Raw genomic sequence first — 15,181 nt, 5'->3', positions numbered from 1 at the left:
TTTTGAAGGTGATGGTGGCCTGCTCTTCAGCATGCTACAATATTTAATCAAAGATATGCATTTAATTAACCTTTTCTGTAGTATTTATGTTACATTTCATTGTTATTTCCTTTTCTTCATTGAGAAAACTCTGAAATATAACCATCTATCATACTATGGTAGAAATAACTGGGCTGTTGGACAGAGGAGTGGAACAGGCACAAACTGCTAGGGAAGCTAAAAATATTTCTATAATCGAAAATACTTTTATATTATATAATATTAAATTATTATATTAAATAATATATTAAAGAATAATAAATATAAAATATTATATTTTATAATATTAAAGAGTAATAAAATGCAGTAGATACATAGTGTATTATGATATTCATAACAAACATAATTCAGTACATCAAACATGTTTTTGTACTTCTCTTATTTCCTGAAGTTATTTATTTAGGTATACATATATGAGATGTGTAGTTGTTAAATAGCTATAAAGTGCCAGAATAATGGTTGCCAATTAGAAAATCCTTTGTTACCTGGATAACATCAGGACTGCAATCTTCATGCATCTTCTTAATTTCTTGTCATAATTGGGTTCCAGGGTTCATTTTTTTGATGTTGATATTCATCCAGTGGGAATATTCAGAAGTCACTAAACTAATTAGGAATTTCTTTGAACTACTGGGAATGAATTGGTGTAGACTATATAAAACCGATTGATGATCATGTTTGTTTCAACCCCCAGATATTAAAAATGCCTGTGGTGCCTCAGAAAGTTATTTGTCTCTAGATGTGAGACAGAAAATATACCTGGATGTTGAGTTAGCTTTGGTCAGCCTCCTTAGAGGCTATGTGTCTTGATGGTTGCAGTAGGACAGTCCACTGTAATTATTGAACATAACCCAGAATAATTCTTTTCACTGTATGGTTTTCAAAATATTTAACCTTTTGATTCCAGAAAAACTGCAGTTTTTTTGTATTGTTATTCACATAGGAGGGAATAGAGGGCTGCTAAGGCAAGGACAAGAGGCGTCCTTCTGGGTGAAGTAACAAGGAACAGTGGAAGAGCCCCTGAATTTGTTCATGGTTGTGTGATGGGAAGGCCAGCCAAAGGCAGAAAAAAGTGAAGGGCATGCCTAACAGCAGACACTAGATCTTAGCCACGTCATACTCATACCTGGTAACATATTGAAAGGGTTAAGTAGACACATAGTTTTACAAATGCTATTTGAACCACTTATTTTGCATTTGATTGATAAAAATCTGGCAGAGTGCATGGGAAGATGGAGTCCAGCCTAAACAACACAAAGAACAACATATTAAAAGAACCTTTTGAGTGTCAGAGTTAATTCATATCTGATAGATACCAGGGAACCATAGTTGCTATGCAGAATTTTAGTAATGCACACAAACAAGTAATTCTTGCCTGCAAGACTGCCTGTTAGCAGATTCAGCTGAACCTACACGGTCTTGTTACCTGACACAGTGTAGTAGTCAGAGGGAACATCTGCGTGGATGCTGAGCTTCATTTAATGCGTTTACAAGCTTATTGCTTTGCTCCAAAGTTTATGGCTTAATTCAGTGCAGAACAGGCAGCGGGATTTGCCTTAGGAAGGAGAACATCACCTTCTTGAGTAACACAGAGTATCTGGCAAAGAGACAAACATCAAAGTGTTCCCTGTTTTTGAAAAGTAATGTTTGAAGGTTTACGTGACCTTCTGTATGTTCCTATAGATGTTTATATTTGACTATTTATGAGGTGTAAGTTAAGAAATCTGATATTAACATTTCCCAAAAGTAATTGCTTTCTAGAACAGTTCAGTGACTTTCTGGGACATGTAAGATTAGGCGAATACCTGAAGTCTTTGGCCAGGGAGCTTGAGGTGCTCAACTACAGCACCCAGAGGATGGTCACTGAGGTAAATCATTAGACATTTCTGCCTCCTGTGGTGATGTTGTTGGGACAAACCAATAGCTTCTGGCAGTCATGTCTTTTTTCAGCACTTATTTTTTTGGAACAAACCAGAACATCACTACTGCTAGGTGTGAAGCAGGGGCTACTGGACTTAAGCAACTGCTAGCCACATGCTGCCTCAGTTCCCTCCTCTATATGTTGGCAAATCACAACTCGGACTTTCTGCTCAGGGAATTTATACATTTATAAATACCTAAAGAATAAATGCTTATTATGACTAAAATATATATTTTTATGAAAATCATTCAGAGGCATGGAAAGCCTACCTGTTGTCTGTGCTTCAGCAGGTGTGTGCCATACTTTCAATATCCATATTTGAATTATGTAAAATTGGAATGTGACTCATTGAAAACTATAAGATTGTCCAGTCAGACCACTATTTCAGCTCACTAGAGTTAAAGATTTTCTATTTATAACTAATATTCCTTCTGAAGGCATGTATTTTCTCTGAAAAAATATAAAATTGGAAGAGTTAATTATTTAGAACATAATAAATTTAGATGCTTTTTCTCAACATGCTTGTAAAGTACTTAGCAAAATTTCAAGAAAACCTCAGGAAGAAGTTTTCTAACTTTACCACTTGATGACTGAAGAACAGAGCTGGCTTATTAGAATCCGGAAGTCCACTTTGTACTTTCTGTAGAAGCATGTGCTTGTAATTTCTTTTCCCCTATTACCTGCTGGATCTAAGAAAGATCTAAGTCATTTTGATTTCCAAGATGCCCTCTTAACTAATAATATACTGCTTTTTTCCACTATCCTGAACGTTGATCTCTACCCGTCTGGCTGAATGTAGCCCAGAATTAATAGAATAAATTGGGAATGAGTCATACCCTTTTCAGTTCCTTCCCTCATTCACCCAATTTGTAAGTATCAATGGCAAAGGCTGAGGTCCTAATCTGTCTGAAGCTTAGAAAATTGTGATAGCCAACATGTCCTGATTTTTTTGATAAAAGCAGTGCTAAGAATGACCAAATTTAAGTGTAAGGATAATCACCATTTCAGGATTTATTGTTTAGGTTTGTTAAAACAAGAAGATTCCACCTAAAAGAATCTGAAAAGATTGAGGCAAGTGGCTTGAGAAAACAAATTGAGAAGCAATTAAAGGAAATGTTGTTCTTTATCCTACTTTAGTTGATAGTCTTTGATATTCCTCTCTGATTACAATGCTAAACCAGATGGATAAAGAAGTAGTGGAATATCTATATCTATAGATATATATATCTGTATCTATAAAAGTCTTTGACAATAACCCCCAGTTTATGGGAAGTCAAAACACTTCCTAAGGAATCAGCAGATAAGTTGTAAAACAAATTGCACCCATGTGACAAGGGGCTGACACTTTACAATAAACACATCAAGACAATTGACAATAAACATATCAAAGCAAAGCTGTGTTTCAAAATTTACTGAAAAATGTACATAAAGGATCCATTAGGTTTTTAAAAATTAGGAGGTGCTGAGTACTTGATTCAAATTTGAAGCACTAACTTTAAATGGTAAAGTGCACTTCCAGATATTTATATGAGGGATGCTTTATTTTAGATGATCATAAATATATACAGGTTCACAGAACCAGAAGCTAGAAAGCTTTCAGTTTTATTTCTAGTTATGATTTTGACTTCATTCCTTATAGGCTTTTCGATAATTTTCTTGAAGCAGTTTTACCACACAAAAAATAAGGAAATAGCTACCAATTTACATTTTGGCATCGGATATTCATGATGGCTTAGTGGGGAAAAGAAAAAAAGTGACAATGTGTCAAAGAGGTTTAGGATCTAAACATTTTAGTGAAAGTCAACAGATTAAAAACCATAAAGGCTAAAATGAGCAAAAATCTATCCCTTCAGGAACATCTGAATTATGCCTAGCTTTAGCCTTCTTATATTTCCCATGTAGTCTCTTTCCTTGGTTAGGAGAAATGTTTTTTATTTTGTTCCTCTTACCTGTGTTTTCTATGTTTCAGCTGATGTAAAGCCACAGGCTAGATGTTTGTTTATTCCCCTTTATTTCACAGACAGGAGTGCTAAAACTTTAGAAGGTTACATTACTGCCTTGCAATCTTCCTGCTGTTAATGGGAGCCTTACACTCAATTACCACAATCTTCATAGAAAGTTTAATTAACCAATATAATGTGAAAAAATGTATTTGGTAGCTAGATTGAGTCGAATCATAGTATTAAACACAGTGAGGTATCTCTATTTTGCTCTAGAATGAAGTACATCCCAAATCATGAGAGGGGAAAAAATGATGCTTGAAACAACCTTGTGCCAGAAATAAATACTGCATTATTATTCCTGTCATTGGAAATAACTATGATAATGCATTCACTATTGATCTTTCTCAGTAGGGCTCCAGCTCTGACTCATCGCTTATCTTGTATGGCTCAGTGAGTTGCAAGAGCTGTCAGTCCTTGCCCGTTTAGTCTTACAATCTTTTGTGCGCTCCATCTGCTTAACAGTAATAGCTACCTGTGGACTACCATTCACATGGACTAACAGTGAAGTGAGTCTGAAAACCAATATTGACTAAAATGTCTGTTTTCTTCTTTTTTTTGAAGTACCCACCAGTAAACTTTGGATTCCAAAAAAAGGGAAGAAAGTATTTTCATATGGATGAATAACTACCTTCGGGAAAATAAAGAAAAAAAGTAGTTACAATACCTAGGTATCAAAATAAAACTTGCAAAATTTTGGAGTTCTTTTTTGATTGTATTTAACTTACATTAATCTCTTCATTGAAATAGATATATTTTCTTATGATTTTAGCAAGGCTTTTGATACTGTTCCTCACAACACCCTTCTGCACAAGTTGTCCAGCTGTGGTATGAGTGGGTTCATGGTGTGCTGGGTGAAGAACTGGCTGAAGGGTGCGAAGGGCTGTAGTGGATGGGGCTACGTTTGGCTGGTGCCCGGTCACCAGCGGTGTTCCTCAGGGCTCAGTTCTACGGCCAGTTCCTTTCAATATATTTATCAACAATCTGGATGAAGGACTTGAATGTACCATTAGCAAGCTAACCGATGATACCAAACTGAGAGGTGCTGTTGTCCCTCTTGAGGGGCAAGAGGCCTTGCAAGGGTTCTAGAGAGACTGGATCATTGGGCAATGAGTAATGGGGTGAAATTTAACAGGTCCAAATGCCAGATTCTGCACCTTGGACGGAGTAACACCAGGCATAAGTAAATTGGGAGACGAGTGGCTGGAGAGCAGCCCTGCGGAAGGGATCTGGGGGTGCTGGGTGGCAGCAGGATCGATATGAGCCAGCAGTGTGCCCTGGCAGCCGAGAGGGCAAACTGCGTCCTGGGTTGCATCAAACACAGCGTGACCAGCCCCGCTAAAGAGGGGATTATCCCTCTGTCTTCACCGTTGGTGTGGCCTCACCTTGAATACTGTGTGCATTTCTGAGCCCCACAATTCAAGAAGGATGTGAAAGTCCTTGAAGGCATCTGGAAGGGCATCAAATCTGGTGAAAGGGCTCAAAGGACTGTCCTATGAAGGGCAGCTAACAACTTTGAAGGAAACGAGGCTGAGGGGGTAACCTCATTGTTCTTTGCCGTTTCCTGAGGAAAGGAAGTGGAAGGAGATGCTGATCTCCCTGGTATCTGGTGATAGAGTGTGTGGGAATGGTTCAAAGCTGCACCAAGGGTGGTTTAGGCTGGATATTAGGAAGTATTTCCGTACCGAGAGGGTGGTCAGGCACTGGAACAGGTTTCGTAGACGGGTGAACAATGCCCCAAACCTGTCAGTGCTTAAGAGACTTTTGGACAACTCGCTTAAGAATATCCTTTAACTTGGTTAGTTTTGACTGGGTCAGGCAGTTGGACTAGGTGATCACTGTAAGTTCCTTCCAACTGAAATTTTCTTTTCCAGTCTATTCTATAAAAAACAATGAAGCATTTTTGTTCATTCTTGGGTACAGCCAATTAAAAATAAGTAGAATCACAGAATCATAGAATGGTTTGGGTTAGAAGGAACCTTAAAGATCATCTCATTCCAACCCTTACTGCTGTAGGCAGGGACACCTTCCCTTAGGTGCTCCAAGGCCCATCGAACCTGCCCTTGAACTCTTCCAGGAATGGGGCATCCACAACTTCTCTGAGCAACCTGTTCCAGTGTCTCATCACTCTCATAGTGGAGAACTTCCCTATATCTAATCTAAACTTACCCTCTTTCAGTTTAAAGCCATTATCCCTTGTCTTATTGCTACAGGCCCTGCTAAAAAGTCTGTCCCCATCTTTATTATAGGTCCCTTTTCAAGTATTGAAAGGCCACAAGTAGGTCTCCCCCGAGTCTTCTCCAGGCTGAACAAGCCTGTCTTCCAGCCTGTCCTCATAGGAGAGGTGCTCCAGCCTTCTGATCCTCTTTATGGCCCTGATCTGCACTCATTCCAAAGGGCTGATGTTGTTCCTATGTTGGGGCCCCCCACAGTCAAAGGCAGCACTCCAGGTAAGGCCTCATGAGACCGGAGTAGAGGGGGAGAATCCCCTCCCTCAACCTGCTGGCCAGGCTTCTTTTGATGCAGCCCAGGATACAAGTGGCTTTCTGGGCTTCAAGAGGACATAGCCGCGTCACATCAAGCTTCTCATCAAACAGCACCCTGAAGCCCTTCTCCTCAGGGCTGCTCTCAATCCATTCTCTGCCCAGCCTGTATTGATACTGGGGGTTGGCCCAAGCTGTGTGCAGGACCTTGCAATTGGTGTTGTTGAACTTCACAAGTTTTGCATGGGCCTACCTGCCAGTCCTGTCCAGGTACCTCTGGAGGGCATCCCTTCCCTCCAGTGTGTTGACCACACCACTCACCTTGGTGTCCTCGGCAAACTTGCTAAGGGTGCATTCAATCCCACTGTCCATGCCACCAATAAAGATGTTGAACAGCACTGGTCCCAGTATGGTCCCCTGAGGAAGCCACTCATCACCAGTCTTTGGTTGGACATTGAGCCATTAATTGCAACTCTTTGAGTGCAACCATCCAGCCAATTCCTTATCCACTGAGTGGTCCAACTGTCAAATCCATGTCTCTCCAACTTAGAGACAAGCATGTCATGTGGAACAGTGTCAAAAGCTTTGCAGAAGTCCAGATAGTTTGTGTCAGTTGCTCTTCCCTCATCCAGCCATGCTGTAACCCCATTGTAGAAGGCAACCAAATTTGCCAGGCACAATTTAGCTTTAGTGAAGCCATGTTGGCTGTCACCAATCACCTCCTTATTTTCCATGGGCCTTTGCATAGTTTCCAGGAGGATCTGCTCCATGAACCTGCCAGGCACAGAGTTGAGACTGACTGGTCTGTAGTTTTCCCTGTGTCTTCCTTATTTCCATTTTTATATATGGGGGTTGTGTTTCCCCTTTTCCAGCCTGTGGGAACTTCACTGGACTGCCACGACTTTTCAAATACGATGGATAGTGGCTTAACCACTTCATCCACCAGTTCCCTGAAGACACGTGAAGGCATCTCATCAGGTCCCATATACTTATAAACCTTCAGGTCCCTTAGATAATCTTGAGCCGGATCTTTTCCTATAGCAGGTGGTTCTTCATTCTCCCTGTCCCTGCCTTTGCCTTTTGTGACTTGGGTGGTGTGGCTGGAGCACTTCTCAGTGAAAACCGAGGCAAAAAAGTCATTGCATACCTCAGCCTTCTCCATATGCCAGGTAACCAGCTCTCCCATTTCCTTCTGGAGAGGGCCGACATCTTCCTTAGTCTTGCTTTTATCACTGATGTACCTATAGAAGCTTTACTTTTTGCCCTTGACATCCCTGGCAAGATTTATTTCTAACAGGGTTTTAGCTTTCTTAACCTGATCCCTAGCTTCTTGGGCAATTTCTCTGCATTCTTCCCAGGCTACTTGTCCTTACTTCCACTCCCTGCAGGCTTCCTTTTTGTGTTTGAGTTTGTCCAGGAGCTCCTTGGTCATCTACACAGATCTGCTGGTGCTTTTGCCTGACATCCTCTTTGTTCGCACACATTGCTCCTGAGCTTGGAGGGGGTGATCCTTGACTATCAACCAGCTTTCCTGGGCCCCTCTTCCCTCCAGGGCTCTATCCCGTGGTACTATACCAAGCAGATCCCTGAAAAGGCCATTGTCTGCTCTCCTGAAGTCCAGGGTAGTGAGCTTGCTCCGTGCTCTCCTCACTGCCCTAAAGACCTTGAACTCCACCATTTCATGGCCACTGCAGCTCAGGCTGCCCTTGAGCTTCACATTCCCCACCAGCCCCTCCTTGTTGGTGAGAACAAGGCCCAGCGTGGCACCTCACCTTGTTGGCTCCTCTGTCACTTGGAGAAGGAAATTATCATCAACACATTCCAGGACTCTCCAGGATTGCTTGTGTCCTGCTGTGTTGTCCCTCAAAGAGATACTGGGCTGACTGAAGTTCCCCATGAGGACCAGGGCTTGTGAACTTGAGGCTGCTCCTGTCTGTCTGTAGAGGGCTTCATCTGCTCAGTCCTCCTTGTTGGGTGCTGTGTAGCAGACCATCACTATAATGTCACCTGTCCCTGCCCTCCCTGTAATCCTGACCCGTGAGCTCTTGCCGGGCTCCTCATCCCTGCCCAGCCGGAGCTCCATGCACTCCGGCTGGTCACTGACACAGCGGGTGACACCCTCTCCTTGTCTGCCCTGCCTGTCCTTCCTAAAGAGCCTGTATCCTTCCATTCCAGCTCTCCAGGCACTGGAGCCATCCCACCATGTCTCCGTGACACCAGTCGGATCACAGCCCTGCAGGCACGTGCAAGTCTCCAGCTCCTCTTGTTTATCCCCCGTGCTACGTGCGTTTGCACAGAAACATTTAGTCTGAGCCCCCGGTGGAGCTGACTGACTGGCTGGAGCAGCTGGAATTCCTTTGTGCTGCTCCTCAGGTGCTCCCCCTGCCCTGCGACCCCTCTCCAGGCTCTGGGCATCTCTTGCTGGCACTGGTGTCAAACTGGTAGGAGTGGGATGGGTTGAGGTTCCCCTCCCTTGACAGCTTTCCTTTAAAGCCCTCTGCACCCGCTTGGCAAGCCTATGACCTAAGATGCTCTTCCCCCTCTGTGTCAGATGAACCCCATCAGCCCCCAGTAGACCAGGTTTCTCAAAGTGAGTCCCGTGGTCTAAGTAGCCGAACCCTTGGCTGCAGCACCAGTCCTGTAACTATTTATGGATTTTGAAGATTTAGCTTGCCCTTTCAAACCCTTTGCTTTTAACCAGGAGAGCTGATGAAAAAAAACCAAACCTGTTCTTCAGTCTCTCACCACCATGCCAGGGCTCTGTAATCCTTCTTGGTGCTCCTCACGCTGCTCCTGGTGGTATCGTCGGTGCCCACGTGAAATAAAAGCAGCAGATGATAGTCTGTGGACTGCACTAGGCTAGGTAGTCTCCTGGTGACATCCCTGACCCGAGCCTGCAGTAAGCTGCACACTTCTCTAGAAGTATGTCAGGCTGGCAAACGGGTGCCTCTGTACCTCTCAGAAGAGTCACCCGCCACTGTCACCCGTCCGCTTTTAGTTGCTCTGTTTGTTATACAACAGGCAGTTGAACTTTTGAAGTATGTACACATACTGCTAGATTAAATGGCTTCAGTTAGTAAAGTACATGTATAGTAAATGAAATGTATAGCCTGTTTTAATTCATGTGACCCTGCTGGTCTTCCAGCTTCTTGATTCTTTACATAGCAGTTTCACGGGAAATGTGATAGATCTTTGTTGTTTTTTCTTTTCCAAATTCTGTTTTTCGTGACATAATGATTTGATTTAATTTTTGGGTTTTGTTCCATACTTTTCCACAGATATTCCCTCGACTCTTTTGCCATTCCTAACAGACATATCTTTAAGTATTGGCAATTGGCAAATATAGTAATTTACAAACTGGTACATAGTTTTAGTAACTGTATACATAGCACTTGAAGCCATGCACTACTACTACATAGCAGTACCTCAGTAGATTCAGGGTGGAGAAAAAAAGTCTGAATGTATACTAAAGAAGGCTTATAAGCTATTTTTGCTTTTAAAAAGTGCAAATAGAATAAAAATATGACCTTATAGAAACAATCTGTAAAAGTTGTGATACTGGCGTGTGAAATAGCAGACAGTGAAGATCAGAGTAAAATATGCGGCAACTGATACCAAATACAAAACTAGAGTTGACCTGAGGTTATAGACCAGAGGCTACATCCATACTAGTCACCAGCCAGTGACTTTAGCTACCTGGGCACTCTAATTCTTTACTGTTAAACTAGAATGGTCCTTGGCATCACTTCAAGGCACAGTTTGAGAGTTTGCACAGGTGAGGAGCCTCTCATAATGCAGTAGATAGTTTACATCTGACTGTCATACTTTTGTGAATAACAGGGGGGAATAGTATTTGTGTGGGCTGATTGACACTGAGGCCACAGCTGTGGAGCCATTTAATGTGCTAGCACATACGTAGCTGGAGAGGTTAATGTTCTGGGCACATACCATAGCCAAGAACCACACTAAACGGGAGACAATAGAGGAGCAGATGCCACACAAAGCAAAATGAGAGCCTGATCATAAGCCAAGGAACGTACTGTTAAGTCCACGTGACAAGGCTAGAAATGGGTTAAAATGCTGGGGCAGAAGCAAGGTCAATGGGATGGTTAGGAGATCCCAGGAGTGGATGCCAGACAACAGTATCCACCAGTGGAGGTCATAAATCCAGAACTGATGTACGTCAGAAATAAACATTGAACAAAGAAAGGCTGTTTTATATACTTTTTTATATACGATCAGGGTAGTAGTTAACCTTTCAATGGTTTCCAGGTCCTGTGGATGGCTACAGTTTAAATACCCAGAAAGGGTTGGATAGCAACTGACAAGTGGCATTAAACAAAGGGAACTTTAAATAAATGGTGGGGGAAACACCCCGGTTTTGTAACCAGATGAAATGATTTTGTAATTAAGAGACTTACCAGGCACTGGGATAACTTAGGAAATATGTGAATTTTTCCTGTATATATAGCACAAGAGATAATTCTCCAATAAGTTGCTTTTACATATTGTGTATATAAGTATCATAAAATAGGAATCAAATTCAAAACCCAGACAGGATCTGGTTAATCATACAAAAATGTTAGGAACTGATAACAGGTTTCTCTGGATAAGGAATTTATTCTTATCTTTTAAGACTAATTTCAATTTAACATAATAGAAATGTGGAGACATTAGTTACAGTTAATTTATATTCTATCTTCTAACAAAGAAAAGTTAAATAGAAGCCTTAGAGTGGGATGATTGGATGATTTCTCTGCTGTGCTGCAGATAAGGTTAAAAAATGAAGAAAGAGCAGTACAGGTGAAAGCACATAACCTACAAAAATAAATTAAGTGAAATATCTAATTACTGTAAGGTACTAATTGAAAATTGAACTCCTGTTATTGTAAATTTGATTCTGCCTTGTTTCTCAGTACATTCTTAATCTAAGATAACATTAAATTTCCTCTGTAACGTTTTCTATATAAAGTTAGAAAAGTTAAAACCAAACCCCAAAATATTACATTGTATAATTGTAAAATTAAAACTTGCAGATACAATAATAATCTGGGCAAAGCTGTGGGTGCTTACATTTCATGCATTTAATGCTAAACTGAGTTAATCCTACCCACATAATACACCTGTCTCAGACATAACAAATAATAAAGTATTACTGAATTAATAATCACATTAATTGGTATGTACAGCTGTGGGAGCACTGATATTGAATTCATTTAGAGCAGACTAAGATAGACATGGCAATCTGAATGTTTCCATGCCATTAGCACTTGGTGCTTAAGGACTCAAGGGCATTTTGTCCCCCAAAAGGCCTTGGTTTACTGTTTTCAAGTAACATTTATCAGCAAAGCTGAAGTAGTGTTGATGCTTCATTAGCAATTTCAGGTGTTCAAACCTCAAGGGGAAAAAAAAAAAACCACCACCCAAAACTGCAAAATACCATCCTTAATATTAATCCCAAACCTCTGAATCTGAAATTCAATTAAGCAGCACATTAAGACTTTTACATGTGTGTCTTCATGGGAGGTTTTTAAATGTAGAAATTATAACATTAATTTTAACCTTAAATAATAATCCAGGCTATACTGAAGCAGGAATATCTAATACAAATAGAAATATAATGTAACTTCATTCTGTGTTTTTTATACAGAAGTGTGCATTAGCATAATTGTATTTACAAGCTGTGCTTTTGTAGGAACAGTTTTCATTGCCTTATTATAGTCGTTAAAATTTGTTCTGTACTATATAGATCTAAGAGTTGATGTAATTTCTGTTATATATAAATTTAAAAAACAAAACAAAACTGATTCACCTAAAATAATCTTCTTGGTAATGTAACAAATACAATCAAAGAACACCACAATAAATCACTAAATACTTTTGTCTATAACAATCTACTAATTCTACTCAATTAACATTCTGACTGCATCATGCCATTATGAGACCTTAAAATTACATAGGCATTCATTTTTCATTTAAATTAGATAAGATCTTCATGTTTAATTGGTATCACACTGATATCACTTATAGCTATATACTTGAAATCTATTGGTTTCAGTAGAACTGTTGTGGATTATAGGAGTGATTTATGAATGGAGACAGTGTAACCTCTTTTCAAAATCAAAATTTTTACCTAGAACCATTTATCCATTTCTTTCATTAATTTTCTAGCTGTTGCAGCAGCCCAGACCGGGAATAATTTACTTTTAGCCACTTAAATCAAGTCATTTAGTCTTACCTAGTAGTTTCTGTGACAAAAGAGGGTGAAAAGTGCATTGCCACAGTCAATGGAATGCATAGGTGCCTGAAGCTGTATGTAGGATAAGGAACTTGCTTATTATTTTTAGGTAGCTAAAGCTAGGTGGAATTAATCCCCACCTTTCCTATGCCTTTGATCTAGAAATCACTCACCTGCTTATAAGACATTCTGTAAAGAATGTAAACTGCCAATGATTTAAAAAAAAAATTGCCTTTAGCCTAAGTGTTGGAAATTGTAAAATTTTTATAGGATTTTCAGCTACTCTTTGATAATTTACCTGATTTCTAAAAAACCCCTTAAAGCAGTAACTAGTTCTTAGACTTTTCATCCTTGTCTAAATAAATAGTTTGTCAGGTTTTTATTGAAATATCCCAGTCTTTTCCCTTTAAATAGCACTGCCTCAATCTCCTAAGTCATCTTCAGGCTCTATAGTTTCACATCTTTGTTCTAGCTTCCAAAAACAGTTCATCATATTTGAGTATGGGTTTCTAACAAAGTATGAAAAAGAAAAGAATGGCAAAAAGATTTTAAGCGTTAGAGAATTGGAAAATTTAGAGATTCAGAGAATTACACTTTTCCAGCTTTTGAGGAATTTTAAATAAGCATAGAGTCAAATCACATTGAAATCTGTAAGTCTTAACCTAGTTATACTGAACCTAGTTGTGTACAAACCAGTTATATTTAACCCAGGTGTATTAACGACTGACTGCCAACACTGTCTTAAAAATGTCTGATTGCATAAAAGACTTTTTTTCAAAGAAAAGAAAAAGATAAAATAAAAATCCAGTTTTCCAATGACACCTCCACACAAAAGCAGAGAAGTTTTCCTTTGACCCTAAGTCCTGCATGCTTCTTGAAAAATTATTTAAACCATATAAACAACTTACATTTTGCAAAAAATGGCTGGGAATTTCAAAAGTACTGACTTTTAATGTAAAATCTAGGTCTAATTTTACTAAATACTGAAGAATCTCTGTGCTCTTCTGGAATATTCAGAACATCTCATCCCTGACCTCCCAATCCTTTCCTCCCATGCAGCCAACCTCCCCATCCACTCCTTCGGTCTGTCACCAGCCCTTTCTTCCTATGCAGTTCTATCTAACGTAATGTGTCAGGATTCTTTTAATGAGTCTCTGATCAGACTTTTGACTACGTTCTGTGTGCTCAGAACCTGTGACACAGTACACTTTTTTTTTTTTTTTTGGCAGGGGATGGGCGTTAGGGATTTAGGTAATTTTGTCTTGTACTTCTCTTGTAGTTCTGAGCATCATCTGACTCTATCTAAGCTGTGTCAGATGCACTGCAGATAGCTTAAGGCTAAATACATTGCCCAGCCATACTTCTGACTTGCAGGTACTTAACTGGCCTGAACACAGGACCATATTACTAGAGAAGAACTGTGAGCAAAAAATATGCATGACCTTTCTGCATACTGTGGGACACAGAAGCACTTGCATACCATATGAATATACCTCAGTGGCCTTTTTTAATCAGCCTTTTTATCTTCCTCTGTTCCCTTTCAGTATCACCTGCACCAGGAAAATAGGGTGGCTGGGCAACTCTTGCATGAAAGGCTCTGTGGACAAGCTGCAGGGATAAATGGGATCTGTGGAGGAATAATTTTGCTTTGAATGTTTTGACAAAATTTCGACCTACTAGCAGGTAGTCAAAATAAACTAATAAAGGCAACACAGGAATTAAAATAGGAAACAATTTCAAACCTAGAGAATAAATATTCTTGTACTCTAAACTGTTTCTCTCTTCCTTCATCTTTTTACCCAGAAGTTGGGTTCAATATGATACTTACATGTTCAGAGAGTTTAACAATTAAGTTCCATCTATAAACTGAGACCAAAAGCCACTGCAGCACACACTTTCATTTCAGGCCCTGTTTAATTTTAGCGAAGAACTTAAAAACCAAGCTGGCCGCTATGCCCATTTGGCTGTACTTTCCCAAAACATTTAATTTACTCTTCTTATATTTCTATTGAAAAAAGAGCATGTGGGGTGATTAACATAACCTCAGTGTGCCCACCTCTCATGGTATACTTGTGTTAGCCAGAAATTCTCTCAATCAAAAGATAACCTCTTCCAAGGGTCTAGCCAGTCGAGGATGCTAATGGAGGAGGTTGAAATTACTTTCTTAAATCAATGTTGTGTCACTTGTCAAAGACTTTGTGGCGGCTTCTTACTCATTACTACATAAGTTTGGTGCTCAATGGCACTAAAAATATGAGACTAAACATACTGTATATCCCATATGCCATACCTGTCACCTGGGAAAATGCTTAAAAAGGAGTGACCAGTTGTAAAGGAAAAGGAACATGGTTTTCTTTCTGATTTTAAGGAAGACAGCGAAGGTGTATCGTGCAGAATGTTATGCATACATGTTAACATTTTATTCAGTTTTAAATATTAAGGATGTTAACATTCTATCCAAATACATAATGACTATTTTATGACATATACTCACCATACT

This window comes from Falco cherrug, chromosome Z, assembly GCF_023634085.1.
Source record: "Falco cherrug isolate bFalChe1 chromosome Z, bFalChe1.pri, whole genome shotgun sequence".
Classification (NCBI taxonomy): Eukaryota; Metazoa; Chordata; class Aves; order Falconiformes; family Falconidae; genus Falco; species Falco cherrug.
This window is presented reverse-complemented; position numbering follows the sequence as displayed.